The sequence below is a fragment of the Eleutherodactylus coqui genome, chromosome 1 (assembly GCF_035609145.1).
Source record: "Eleutherodactylus coqui strain aEleCoq1 chromosome 1, aEleCoq1.hap1, whole genome shotgun sequence".
NCBI lineage: Eukaryota > Metazoa > Chordata > Amphibia > Anura > Eleutherodactylidae > Eleutherodactylus > Eleutherodactylus coqui.
In genome coordinates, this window is record NC_089837.1 from 64,957,253 (window position 1) to 64,972,941 (window position 15,689).

The following is a 15,689-nucleotide window of genomic DNA, read 5'->3' on the forward strand; positions in this document are numbered from 1 at the left end:
CTTTTGTATATCTATTCATATAGGTTTTACAAAATGCTTTTTGTTTTCTCACTTTTTAAAATAGGAATAATCTGAATTTGACTATTAGGACTCTATACAAGCTGTGTATTAGGAATCCTTCCCACAAGAGCGACTATACGCTCTGTGAAGTGCACACCATCATATAGTAACATAGTATGTGTTACAATCGTGTGGGCAAAGTAAGCACGGGGCCCACACGATCAGGACCAAAGACAGATGCACGCACCTAGGTGCACACAGGTTTCACATGGAATTCAGGCAAACGGACCCTGTGCTACCGGGAGGTTGGCATGGCCCTACCTAAGCGGGGACATCGCCCCAATAAGGGCAGCCCAGTGGTCTTCTGATCTGGGCCCTAGCTGATCCTAGAAGCCACGTACCAGAACAGGATGCAGTCACATGCCACATGACAGGGACAGAACAACAGGATACAGAGAGCCAGAATACACAGCATACAGCAGCCACAATGCAAACACTAATAGCAGATGATATGCTGAATATAAATGTGAGGTGTTAGTTCGTACATTGGCCAATGAACTTAAGCTGCAAGCCCTGGCAAGGCCCCTCGTATCTTGCAGTCCCTACACTAGTAAGACACATCTACTAGAGGGCCCTAGGGGCCAACCTAGCGCAGACATAGCAAACAAACTCAGCAGACCAAACTGACACAAAATAAACATACAAACGGACATGAGCAGCAAGGCACAGATCACACAGCAAGCTGCAACAGAACACAGATAGCAGGTCACACAGCAAACTTCAACAGACAAGGATTCATGACTGCTCACCCTGAACACCAGACAGAGACTGACCAGGAGCTGGGTTTATATGTGAGCACAGATCCAGGAGATTTGCTAGCAGGAAGTACCACACCCAGCCAGCTCAATCAATTAACCCTGTGAGGGCTGTGCTGCTAGGAAGCTTAGAACTACAAATCTCAGCAGCACATGTAACAGAATGTTAGGATGAAAAAAGACAAATGTCCATCTAGTTCAGCCTGTTTCCATCACTCCCTTGTTGATCCAGAGGAAGCCAAAAAAAATAAAACAATGAGGCAGAAGCCAACTTATCCCATTTGGGGAGAAAAAATCCTTCCCAACTCCATCATGGCAGTCAGAATAATCCCTGGATCAACATTTGAAAAGTTCCTACCTGACTCCAAGTCCAGTAGTCAGGAGAAACATGGATCATCAACCCTTCCAGTTATTTAATGTCTATATCCTGTAATATCATAGCACTCTAGAAAGACATCTAGTCTCCTCTTAAATTCCTCTACCGGTTTTGCCATCACCACGTCCTCAGGCAGAGAGTTCAACAGTCTCACTGCTCTTACAGTAAAGAACCCCCTTGGGTGATGTGTTGGTGATGAAACCTGCTTTCTTGTAGACGTAGCCGATGCCCTTTGTTACCGGCCTTGTCCTGGGTATAAACCGATCATGGGAGAGATCCTTGTATTGCCCCCTAATGTATTTATACATAGTTATCTGATCGCCCCTTAACCACCTTTTTTCTATGGTGAATAATCCCAATTCTGATAGCCTCTCTGGGTATTTCCTTCGCCCCTATACCTCTTTTAATGCACCCCAAGACTTTATTGGCTTTTGCAGCAGCTGACTGGCATTGATTGCTCCAGTTAAGTATACAGTCCACTAGTACCCCCAGGTCTTTTTCCATATCACTTTTCCCTAGCAGTACCCCATTTAGTGTATATTGGTGACATCCGTTTCTTCTGCCCATGTGCATAACCTTACATTTATCAATATTGAACTTCATTTGCCTTTTTTCTGCCCAATCCCCCAGCTTATCCAGGTCCGTTTGTAGCTGTACATTGTCCTCCATTGTATTAATTGTCTTATATAATTTCTTATCATCTGCAAATATTGATATTTTACTGTACAGCCCCTCTATCAGGTCGTTAATAAATATATTGAACAGAATAGGGCCTAGTACTGAACCCTGTGGCACCCCGCTAGCGACGGTGGCCCAATCAGAGTACAAACCATTTACTACCACCCTCTGCTTTCTATTTCTGAGCCCGTTCTTTACCCAATTACACACGTTTTCACCCAGTCCGAGCTGCCTCATTTTGTATATCAGCCTATTATGCGGCACAGTGTTAAATGCTTTAGAGAAGTCCAGATATACAAGATCAATAGACTCTCCCAGGTCCAGCCTAGAACTAACTTCATCGTAGAAGCTGATCACACCCGGATCAGCGCTGTTAACTGTACTTTCTTCACTATTGGGGAACTTTCACATTGGCGCGGGACACACCTATGCTGTGATTGAAAAGGCTGTGCAGCCAAATTAGTTCCCGTTGTTATCCATCTCCTTGCAATATTGTGCAGTTCATTGTGCAATTTCGCTGGGATCGGATGCGCATTGGCACGTATTACACGCACATACATGCCAGAGTAGTGTTTTTGGACACAGTGAAAAAAAAGTGTACGAAAGCATCTACAACACATCATATATGTGGCACAATGCATGTAAGAACAAAAAACAGGTGTATTTTTTAACTATTTTTTAAACCTAGTAACTTTAGCCCATTGTATATCACTGTTATTAGACTACTTTCTGTATGGGGCTGTCATGTGGTCACTGTATGTTAGTATCATTTAGGGCTCCTGTCCATGGACGAATTTGCATTGCAGAGTCCAAAGAGGGATTCCACCTCAGGACTCAACAGCAAATCTAGCCCCATAGCATGCAATGCAAAAATGTGATTTCCTGCCCACGAGCGGAAATCAATTGCAATTTACCACTCACGGAGAAGAAACCGCGGCATGCCGCGATTTTCTGTGGGTTGCGCACTGACTGCTTCCATTGAAACCCATGTAGGGGTGTCTCATGTAGAGGAAACTTCTCTATGATGTCCATATGCCATGCTATTGCTATATACTAATATCTGATATACTTAATCTGGTGTTTCCCTCTATTCATCCTGCGAATGTCTGGTGAGTTCTCTCAAAGTAGATGGATGCTCTTCATATTTCCTCACCTGGTGTTCCACTTCGTCCCAGGTCGGGACTCTGTGCAGCCAGTCCAATCATGGAACATCCATATCCTCAAACCAATATAAAACAGCGTTGGATTCGTGACGAGGCACGTTGTCTTGTTAGAAGTATGGCCGATCATTTCCAGAGTATTGTCACATTGCCGTTAGCACATTATTGTCTAGTGTCAAGGTACACCGCCATGTTCATGGTTCTTGAACCTACAACCTACGGACCGAGACCATGCCACGTAACACATCTCCAGACCATAAGAAAACCGCCACCGTACTTGTGACGTCACTGCCAGCACACATTCTCTTCATTGGCTCTGTCCTGACTAGTTAGGGTTAATATCTCCTGTCCTTAATAGTTAGGGTTAATAAATCCTCATTAATTATGTCAGCCACTGTGCTGTCTGTGTTGATTGACAGCTCTGATAGCCTATCAGCTTCTCCCCTTTCCCTATACAACCCAGATCATCCTAGCTGGAAGTGCCAGTTATAGTTCTATGTCTCTGGTCTAGGCAGCAACCCCCGTTTACCTGTCTGCTGTCTGGCTCCTGTCTTCTGGATAGTTCCCTTTGTTCCTGTTTGTTTTGCATTCCATGTATTCTCGTCTTTCGTTTGTTGTCAGTTTCATTTTGTTTACGGTTTTGTACTCTTGTACCCCTCTGATGCTAGACCTGGCTTCATACAACTAGTGGGGTCGTCCCTTTCTGGACGGGTGCTCTGCCTCGAGGCGGTCTCTATCAAAGGGGCTCAGAGTGTCCCACTCAGACCAGCACCTGTGTCTAAGCCATCTTTAGTGGCGAGTATACATGCCTGCCCTGACTGCTCCAGTACCTTGTTATCCTTAGTTTTCTCAGCAGTCCAAGATAGACATAACTTGGCACAACTTACTCAGGTCAAAGCTTTTCCCCATCATCCCCCACACCCAGGAACGTCCATCTGATTTGAAGATAGAGTAGTGGGATTAGTCGCTACATTCTTCCATTGTTCAACCGTCCAATGACAATGCTCCTGGCACCCCTGTAGACGGGCTAATGCATTTTTTGGGAGAGAACATGCTAGACAACTGTCGGATGAATAAAAGGAAATACCAGCTGAAGTGTATCAGACGGGAGTAGAAACTATGCCATGAAGAGTAGCCGTTGTCATTAGGGCCAAAGGAGACCCTACAAAGTATTAACATATGGAGATAAATGCAATTTTTTGATTTGTGCTCAGATGTCCAATTACTTTTGGCAGGATAGTGTATGACACGGACTGGGCTACTTAAATTGATTATTTCCATTATTTCCCCTGCCATTTTAGAAAAGAAGTCAGAAACAATTTGACCCATCTCCATAAATACCTTCAAACATCTGGAATCCGATTATTATTTAGAAAAAAATGTTAAATATCAAAGATGAAATAAAATTTTTAAAAAAATTGAAAAAAAGTTGAAAAAACACCCAAAATAGAATTATAGCTACAGAAGGACTGCGCCTCTATATTTTATAAACTGCTACTTGTAAAGAGATGTCCTAATAGGTTCAAGCTGGGGCGTTCGTACCAGTAATAAACCATGGTTTCAGTAAGTTGGACTGATGAAAAAGCAACGTCCTGCCCCAGCTATGTAAGCGATGGCCATAAAGAGATTTGAAATGAGAGCCATGTTTTTGAAACAGATGTGGAAGCTAAAGTATGCCCTGCGAATTTTTCACAGCTAACCAATGTAATGAGCCTGTATAAATAACGGTATTATTTATCGGGGGAACGCTCCGTAATTGAAGGTTGTGTTGCCTCCATGTACAAGCTTTATGGGGTTCGGATCGCATACGATGCCTGGTAGAGGGACGGAGACTTCAAAAGCCCCCTTCTTTATTATAGAAAGGTTAATTTTTATATTTTAACGGAGTTCAATCTGTATCCACTCAGGTGCCATTGCTGATTAGAGTTATTTAAAGGTCCTTTACTGGAATAGCAATTTATAAGTGATAATGGCTGTAACACCTTGGTGAATACTCCCCTTACAATGGTAAACCAGATGGTTACAGCTGGTAGTAAAACAATTTGATTGCTTCCATGGTCTGGTTTACTTTTTCATCACATGGCACCTGTAGTAGGGCACGGTTACATCGGAGCTAAGTGGCTAAGCGCTCGTACGTCTTTCCCACCATTAGGAAGAAACCGGCATTAAGGAAAATAGGTACAAGTATGGGATTTATTGATGACCTCATTCGCTAGGGAGTACTACTCATTTTCCAAGTAGATTGTCGAAATGTTCTAGGATTTCTAGGATCCTTGGTAACTATGTACACAGGGCTATACATTAGGGATTATTATCTAAGCACTTTATTATAGACGCTGAGAAACTGCAAGCAGCCAAGAAGCCAGAGCTGGATATCTGCACTTCCGTGGGCAGTATAGGTCAATGTGGAGACATAGAAGTGCAGATGTAGTAGAGTTGATCTTAACTAGTTCTTTTATCTTAGGGTTTAAAAGGGTTGTCCCTAGTTTTGCTGCAAGAAGCACAAAACTGAGTCCTATTGAAGTGAATAGGACTCAGTCTGCAGTACCAACCCAGGCCACTGTGCAATGTACGGCGCTGTCTGTCTCCTGCAGCAAAACTGCTAGAAGTGGGACAACCCATTTAAATTCTTAATCATGTCAAGAAACATAGCTCTGCTACATGGGAATACGTGCAATGGGGCCTTATGGAAACCTACGTAACCTACCCTCCCAGCCAAGGTGGTTCCTCTGATCTGGTTGTTAAAATCACAACTGACTTAGAAGAACTGGTTTTCCAGTAGGTGCAAGGTGCAAGTTTTTGACTCCCTGTCCTATTACTCACCTTATAGGGTGGTTTCACATTTTTTATGCCACTGCTGTTCTTCATGCTGTTTTTTGAGCCCAACTCAAAAGTGGATGCAGTAGCATGAAGAAGTATAAGTCTGTTAGGATCAGCAGGAATTCTCTGTTAGTTCATCGTCTGCTGCTTTATAACCTGTTGTTGGGGCAGTTTCTATGTAACTTTTCTCACAGCTGACCCATTAGAGGGGGTTAGCTGACCTCACTGCTTATCCATCATTGTATATGGAGGAGTTCCTCATTGCTTAGCCTCCGTTTAAGTATCCCTGACTTCTGTAGGGTAGCTGCTAGTGATGACTGTAACACTGTGCATTTAGTTCACTATTAGAGATGAGCGAGCACCAAAATGCTCGGGTGCTCGTTACTCGGGACGAAATTATCGCGATGCTCGAGGGTTCGTTTCGACTAACGAACCCCATTGAAGTCAATGGGCGACTCGAGCATTTTTGTATATATCGCCGATGCTCGCTAAGGTTTTCATTTGTGAAAATCTGGGCAATTCAAGAAAGTGTTGGGAACGACACAGCAACGGATAGGGCAGGCGAGGGGCTACATGTTGGGCTGCATCTCAAGTTTCCAGGTCCCACTATTAAGCCACAATAGCGGCAAGAGTGCCCCCCCCCTCTTAACAACTTTTACTTCTGAAAAGCCCTCATTAGCAATGCATACCTTAGCTAAGCACCACACTACCTCCAACAAAGCACAATCACTGCCTGCATGACACTCCGCTGCCACTTCTCCTGGGTTACATGCTGCCCAACCCCCCCCCCCCCCCCCGCACGACCCAGTGTCCACAGCGCACACCAAAGTGACCCTGCGCAGCCTTCAGCTGCACTCATGCCACACCACCCTCATGTCTATTTATAAGTGCGTCTGCCATGAGGAGGAACCGCAGGCACACACTGCAGACGGTTGGCACGGCTAGGCAGCGACCCTCTTTAAAAGGGGTGGGGCGATAGCCCACAATGCTGTACAGAAGCAATGAGAAATATAATCCTGTGCCACCGCCATCAGGAGCTGCACACGTGAGCATAGCAATGGGGAACCTATGTGACACACAGCATTCATTCTGTCAAGGTGTCTGCATGCCCCAGTCAGACCGCGTTTTTTTATAAATAGTCACAGGCAGGTACAACTCCGCAATGGGAATTCCATGTGCACCCACAGCATGGGTGGCTCCCTGGAACCCACCGGCTGTACATAAATGTATCCCATTGCAGTGCCCATCACAGCTGAGGTAACGTCCGATTAAATGCAGGTGGGCTTCGGCCCACACTGCATGCCCCGGTCAGACTGAGGTGAAAGTTTCAACGCTTTAATGAGCATTGAAACGTATAAAAATTGTTTACAAAAATTCTTTGACTGAGCCTTGTGGGCCTAAGAAAAATTGCCCGTTCGGCGTGATTACGTCAGGTTTCAGGAGGAGGAGCAGGAGGAGGAGGATGAATATTATACACAGATTGATGAAGCTAAAAGGTCCCCGTTTTTGATGGTGATAGAGAACAATGCTTCCATCCATGGGTGCAGCCTACGTATTGTTTAGGTATCGCTGCTGTCCGCTGGTGGAGAAGAGAAGTCTGGGGAAATCCAGGCTTTGTTCATCTTGATGAGTGTTAGCCTGTCGGCACTGTCGGTTGACAGGCGGGTACGCTTATCTGTGATGATTCCCCCAGCCGCACTAAACACCCTCTGTGACAAGACGCTAGCCGCAGGACAAGCAAGCACCTCCAGGGCATACAGCGCGAGTTCAGGCCCCGTGTCCAGCTTCGACACCCAGTAGTTGTAGGTGGCAGAGGCGTCACGGAGGACGGTCGTGCGATCGGCTACGTACTCCCTCACCATCCTTTTACAGTGCTCCCGCCGACTCAGCCTTGACTGGGGAGCGGTGACACAGTCTTGCTGGGGAGCCAGAAAGCTGTCAAAGGCCTTAGAAAGTGTTCCCCTGCCTGTGCTGTACATGCTGCCTGATCTCTGCGCCTCCCCTGCTACCTGGCCCTCGGAACTGCGCCTTCGGCCACTAGCGCTGTCGGATGGGAATTTTACCATCAGTTTGTCCGCCAGGGTCCTGTGGTATAGCATCACTCTCGAACCCCTTTCCTCTTTGGGTATGAGAGTGGAAAGGTTCTCCTTATACCGTGGGTCGAGCAGTGTGTACACCCAGTAATGCGTAGTGGCCAGAATGCGTGTAACGCGAGGGTCACGAGAAAGGCATCCTAACATGAAGTCAGCCATGTATGCCAGGGTACCTGTATGCAACACATGGCTGTCCTCACTAGGAAGATCACTTTCAGGATCCTCCTCCTCCTCCTCCTCAGGCCATACACGCTGAAAGGATGACAGGCAAGCAGCATGGGTACCCTCAGCAGTGGGCCAAGCTGTCTCTTCCCCCTCCTCCTCATCCTCCTGGAGGGTGCGCTGACAGACATTGGTGGATGGGGCCGAGGACAGCGGAGGTAAGGGTGTGGGTGCAGGCCAGGAGACAGTAGTGCCTGTGCCCTGAGAGGGGGGTTGGATCTCAGTGGCAGGTTGGGGCACAGGGGGAGAGGCAGCGGTGCAAACCGGAGGCGGTGAACGGCCTTCGCCCCACCTTGTGGGGTGCTTGGCCATCATATGTCTGCGCATGCTGGTGGTGGTGAGGCTGGTGGTGGTGGCTCCCCGGCTGATGTTGGCGCGACACAGGTTGCACACCACTGTTCGTCGGTCGTCTGCACTCTCAGTGAAAAACTGCCAGACCTTTGAGCACCTCGGCCTCTGCAGGGTGGCATGGCGCGAAGGTGTGCTTTGGGAAATAGTTGGTGGATTATTCGGTCTGGCCCTGCCTCTACCCCTGGACACCGCACTGCCTCTTGCAACCTGCCCTGCTGCTGCCCTTGCCTCCCCCTCTGAAGACCTGTCCTCAGTAGGCGTAGCAAACCAGGTGGGGTCAGTCACCTCATCGTCCTGCTGCTCTTCCTCCAAATCCTCTGTGCGCTCCTCCCTCGGACTTACTGCCCTTACTATTACCTCACTGATAGACAACTGTGTCTCATCGTCATCGTCCTCCTCACCCACTGAAAGGTCTTGAGACAGTTGCCGGAAGTCCCCAGCCTCATCCCCCGGACCCCGGGAACTTTCAAAAGGTTGGGCATCGGTCACGACAAACTCCTCCAGTGTGAGAGGATTCAGAACCCCTGCTGCCCATTCTGGGCAGGGGCCCGGGAACAGTTCCTGGGAGTCTGCCTGCTCCTCAGAATGTGTCATTGTAATGGAGTGAGGAGGCTGGGAGGAAGGAGGAGCAGCCAGAGGATTCAGAGTTGCAGCAGTGGACGGCGCAGAACTCTGGGTGGTCGATAGATTGCTGGATGCACTTTCTGCCATCCACGACAGGACCTGCTCACACTGCTCATTTTCTAATAAAGGTCTACCGCATGGACCCATTAATTGTGAGATGAATGTGGGGACGCCAGAAATGTGCCTCTCTCCTAATCCCGCAGCAGTCGGCTGCGATACACATGGATCAGGAGCTCGGCCTGTGCCCATACCCTGACTTGGTCCTCCGCGTCCTCGCCCGCGTCCACGTCCTCTAGGCCTACCCCTACCCCTCAGCATGGTGTATTACCAGTAGTGCAGAAACAGAACGCTGTAATTAAATGTGCCGCTTATTGGCCTGTGGTTGGAGGCTGACTTCGCTTACGGAACGCACAGCAGAGCCAGGAAATAATTTTGCGCAAGCCTGCTGTAACACTTAGCTGGCTGCGTATGAATTAGGACAACTACCCCCAGCACAGACCCAGTACACTGAGGATGGTCACAGGCAGCCCAAATAGATTTTTTTTCCCAAATGTTTTTGGAAAGGCCCACTACCTATATTCAATAAATATGTCTTCTGTCCCTGCCTCACGTAAAATAACTGCAGACTGTTGCACTGTGGACTGGAATACAGCGGTGATGTAACAGCCAACACAGAGCCAGGAAATAATTTTGCGCAAGCCTGCTGTAACACTTAGCTGGCTGCGTATGAATTAGGACAACTACCCCCAGCACAGACCCAGTACACTGAGGACAGTCACAGGCAGCCCAAATAGATTTTTTTTCCCCAAATGTTTTTGGAAAGGCCCACTGCCTATATTCAATAAATATGTCTTCTGTCCCTGCCTCACCACTACTGGCCCTGGACTATGTATAATTACTGCAGAGCGCAATGCTCTGCACGGCCGATATACAAAAAAAAAAAAAATGTGCAACACTGCAAAGAGCAGCCTCCACACTACTGCACACGGTTAGATGTGGCCCTAAGAAGGACCGTTGGGGTTCTTGAAGCCTAAAATACTCCTAACACTCTCCCTATAGCAACTCCAGCAAGACAGCACTTTCCCTGATCTCTGTCAGAACGCATCTGTGGCGAGCCGCGGGAGGGGCCGATTTTTATACTCGGGTGACACCTGATCTCGCCAGCCACTCACTGCAGGGGGTGGTATAGGGCTTGAACGTCGCAGGGGGAAGTTGTAATGCCTTCCCTGTCTTTCTATTGGCCAGAAAAGCGCGCTAACGTCTCAGAGATGAAAGTGAAAGTAACCCGAACATCGCGTGGTACTCGTCTCGAGTAACGAGCATCTCGAACACGCTAATACTCGAACGAGTATCAAGCTCGGACGAGTACGTTCGCTCATCTCTATTCACTATTCAAGTTTTAGTACCTTGTTCTAGTCTAGTTTGTTCTTGTCAGTGTGGGGTTGCTGCTATGATTATGTCTAGTCTAGCCATGTTTCCTAGCCTCTTGTTTTTGTCTGCTACTTTCCTATTTGTATCTAACCAGCATAGGTTCATAATGCAGCTTACTTGTTTGGCTTCCTGTCTTTGTCCCAGTGCCCTCTTGATCTCAAGGACAGTAAGGCCGGCTTCACACGAGCGTGACGGGCTCTGCCGCGGAATATTCCGCGAGGAAGCCCGTCACGGCGCCCCCCAGAGACCTCATACTTACCAGCGGACGATAGCGCGAAGACGCTTCCCCGCCCACCGCCGCCGCGTCATGTGCCACGCCCACCGTGTCACATGACGCGGCCGGCCGTGTCACGTGACGCGCCGGCCGCGTCATATGACGCGGCAGCGGGAGATAGCGTGAACGGACGGCTTCCATTGCCTGCAATGGAAGCCGTCAGCACGTACACCCGCGGCAAATAGAGCATGCCGCGGGTGAGGACGGGAGATTTCACCGTGCGAAATTCCGCGGTGGAATTCCGCATCGTGAGCATTGTGCTATTAGGTTCAATAGAACCTAATAGCAGCGGGCAACGCAGCCGATTTTCGCTGCGAATTTTGCGGCGGAAATCCGTTCGTGGGAAGGAGGCCTAACTCAGACAGGGCCATCAATAGGGATAATTGGGGGCTACTTATGGACAGTGGTGTCTGGTGTTAGGGTCAATGTCAGGGAAAGATTAGTTAGGGCAATAGGAAGACCTAGTGTTAGGGATATGATTTCTCTGGTTATTATTACTGTTCCACAACACCAGCTCCAGTCCTTACTGTCAGTTACATCATTGTCATATTCATCCACCATCTTATTACCATGTCCCTGTAATCTAAAGTTTGTATGTGTGTCTTCTATTATATTGTTATGTGCTTCTTATCTACTATTCCTTTGATCTGGTTGTTACATCATTCCGCTCTATTGTGAGTCCTGGTAGTTTCCGAGTCACAATTAGTACCCAGTGAAGGCGACTGCTAAGGTGAAGTCAGATTTTGCCATTTAGTGTCCAGATGGCATCATTATAAAGTCTTTCCTTTATATTCCCCATCCATTTTTAAACCATTTCTGGTACTTGCTAAACACTGCATGAAAAACTGCATTGACATTTTTTTATGAAAAATGCAGTACGTAAAACCACCTGTAGGCCACAGTCTAATCTTGGCCTGCAGCCTAACAATACTCTGTTGTAATGCAATGATGTCACATGCCTATATGGACCCCAAACCAGACCAACAGCAGGCATGTCACCGAAGTTAGCCTGTAAGGGTGGACACACACTAGCGTTATTTTCTCTCTTGCACTGCGAGTGCACGAGAAAAGTCTCGTCTTGGAGCGCAAGAAAGACGCCGGTATAGAACCGGCATATCGCTAGTGCTTTCAATGGGGCCAGCGGCAGCAGCGCTAGCCCCATTGAAAGCATAGTGGGGACCGCAGGGATGAAGGAATCCTCTGCCACAGCTGTCACAGCTGTGGCAGAAGTCCACGGCATTCTATTCCATTGCTTTCTGCCAAGCCCCGCAGTATGATTATTGGGGAAAGGCTTGAAATATAAACCCTTCCCCGATAATCATCAATAAGTGGTAAAAAAATATATATATATATTACTCACCTCTCCGGTGCTCAGACGCGTCCTCATGGTGGCTCCCCAGCACTGCTATTAAGCTCTTTCAGCAGTCGGGGATTTAAAAATCCCCGCCTCCTGAAAGGGCTGTGCAGATTGGCTGAGGGCTCAGCCAATAGCAGCTACTGCTTAGCTATTGGCTGAGCGCTCAGCCAATCACACATAGCCCTTAGCTATTTATTCATGAATAGCTATATCTTAGCCGATTCCATTGAAAGCAATGGAATAGAATGCCAGGGACTTCTGCCACAGCTGTCACAGCTGTCACAGCTGTGGCAGACGTCACGGCATTCTGCTTCTTTTTTTAATGGGGCTAGCGCTGCTGCCGCTGGCCCCATTGAAAAGACTGCCGATATCCCGGCGTCATGCCGATATCCCGGCGTGATGCTGGCTTTTTTCTCGCACCGCGATGCGAGACTTTAACTTTACTCTAGCATTGCAGTGGAGAAAAAAACCCCAGTGGGTGTCCACCCTAACAGAGAATCAGGCATGAGGGGCCTCTACCTAATTTTTTGCCGAAAGGCCTCCACTCACCTTAATTTGTCCATGTGGTAGATATACTGTATACCCCTCAACCTGCACCGAACATATGTAATTGCTCTAACAAAACAATTTAGATTTAGCAGAATATGACCTAAATCTGTCTATATCCTGACGGAATTTCCTGACTTGTTATTATTGCAGCCAAATACACCCATTCTAAACCCTATGTTATAAGCATCATTTACTGTCTATGTAAGAATGTAGCAAATTATATTATAGTGGTGATGATAAGTAAATGAAAAATGAGGATAAATCCATGTCCAGACCTCTAACCCTTCCTGTGTATTTAGTCTGACACCAAATCCCACAAAGATCAATGGACCCTGACCCTTTTTGTTCCTTCATTTACCTTTCAGCAGTCACTTCCCATTAATGGTTATTTTAGTTTTTAGTGATTGTTTTTATCTTTGAACTCTAACCTTTAGGCTGCTTTAACGTCTGCGGCGGGGGTTCCGTTTTCCTGCTCTATTCCAGGAGCAGGAAAGGGGAATCCCCTGGCCGAACTGATCCGTTTTATGATGGAACCGAATAGTGCTGAACGGACCCCATTGACTATAATGGGGTCGGTTCGGTTCCCGCTCAGCTGACCGGCATTGTACCGGAGAAAAACGCTGCATGCAACTCTATTTCTTTTGGTATTTTGTGCCAGATCTGCTACAGAACTCCCAAAGTGCCTCCCCATGAATCAAAACTGAAGAGCAGCAGGAGTGGAGTGAGTTGAACTTGTGGGGGGAAGTGACCTGTCTACACATGTGATTATGATAATGGGGTTTCTCAGCTTTTATAGGTTGTCAATAATAGATCAGTGGAGGCCCAACTCCTGGTATACCCACTGTTTGAAGGAGTCATAGCCTCCCCATTGTATACCAGCCACAGCACTATACATTGCATTCTGGCAGTGTTAGCATTACATCTAAATCTCTTGAATAGGACAGAGCTGCAAAAAGTCATGGGACCAATGGACGAAACGACACAGGTCAAAGAAGAGGAAGCAGAGCTCCTTTGAGTACCGTGTCCATTTAAACAGCTGGTTGATATGAGTGCCAAGAGTCAGACCCCCACCAATCTGATATTAATGACCTATTGTAAGTAGTGATCAGCAAACCTTTGAAAAGTTTGGTTCCGCTGGTTTGCCAAATTTTTACAAAAAGTTGACTTTGGTCTGAATTAGTTTGAACAGAACTGTAAATTCACCAAACCCACTAAAACTGGTTTACAACACTGTCTAAGAGCTCTTAGGTCTTATTCATACGACCGAACATACGCAGATATTGTAGCTGTGTTCAGAAATCGCAACCATTGGAAGCATTGGACTCCAATACATTCATTCAGATGAGCAAATTTTAGGTGCGTAAAAAAATCAAGCAGGCAAAAATAGGACATCGGCGACCGAAAATGGCAACCGATTTTATACAGCACGTGAAAAGATAGGTCTTGCCTAGAGATGAGCGAATCTACTCGGTTCGGGTGTTTTTGAACTCGAGCACCGCTTTTTCCGAGTAACTCAATACTCGGACAAAAAGATTCGGGGGGCGCCGGGGGCGGCGTGGTGGAGCAGGGGGTAGCAGTGGGGAACAGGGGGAGCTCTCTCTCTCTCTCCCCCCCTCCCCTCTGCAACCCCCCGCTCACCCCCGGCACCCCCCGAATCTTTTCGTCCGAGTAGTGAGTTACTCGGAAAAAGCGGTGCTCGAGTTCAAAAACACTCGAACCGAGTAGATTTGCTCATCTCTAGTTTTGCCCTATAATTTCCAGATTCACTCTGGAAGCTGCCATAAACTTCTATGGGAGCTAAAAAAAAAGGTAGTTTATCTTAAAGGGGTTGTCCCGCGCCGAAACGGGTTTTTTTTTTTTTTAAACCCCCCCCCCGTTCGGCGCGAGACAACCCCGATGCAGGGGTTAAAAAAACCACCCGCACAGCGCTTACCTGAATCCCGGCGGTCCGGCGTCTTCATACTCACCTGCTGAAGATGGCCGCCGGGATCCTCTGTCTTCATGGACCGCAGGGCTTCTGTGCGGTCCATTGCCGATTCCAGCCTCCTGATTGGCTGGAATCGGCACGTGACGGGGCGGAGCTACACGGAGCTACACGGAGCCCCATTCAGAAAAGAAGAAGACCCGGACTGCGCAAGCGCGGCTAATTTGGCCATCGGAGGGCGAAAATTAGTCGGCACCATGGAGACGAGGACGCCAGCAACGGAGCAGGTAAGTATAAAACTTTTTATAACTTCTGTATGGCTCATAATTAATGCACAATGTACATTACAAAGTGCATTATTATGGCCATGCAGAAGTGTATAGACCCACTTGCTGCCTCGGGACAACCCCTTTAATAGTCATTCTGAGGATTTCGGCCGACTGAGGGATTATTTTACCGATACACTGCAGCCGTCTGTGTGAAGGGATGAGAAAACGCTAATTAAGATCGGTACTTGATCATGGCTATTTTTCTTTCACACAAATTTTGGCCACTATCCAGGGATCGTAAAACCGCATACAGTCATATAAAAGAGGCCTAAAGGGTGACTACCCACTACAGTTTTTTTTCACTGCGAAATTCGCAGCGTCCTTTTTCTGCAGGAGTCTATGGGACTTGCAATGTTAAAATCGTGATCCTTAGACAGTGTTATACACCAGTGTTCAGGACTAGTGTTGAGTAAACTACACCAATAGAACCCTCTTTTGGGTAGAACTTTGCTAAGAGCTTTATTCAGGTTCGCAGCGAACAAAACTTTTAGTTTAGTCTCCATCCGAAATAGTTGTAAATGTCACCGCTAGTCCCATCTGGGTGTAGCGCAGGGGGGGCCCGGTATTGGTGACCTCTCCTGGCTGCCGTTGTCCTGTACGCCGCTGGGTTGCTAGGGATGTGGCGGGCGCCGCTCTGCACCGCGTCCCAGTTGCCATGGCAGCCGGGCATGCTTCCTCTGTCTCCA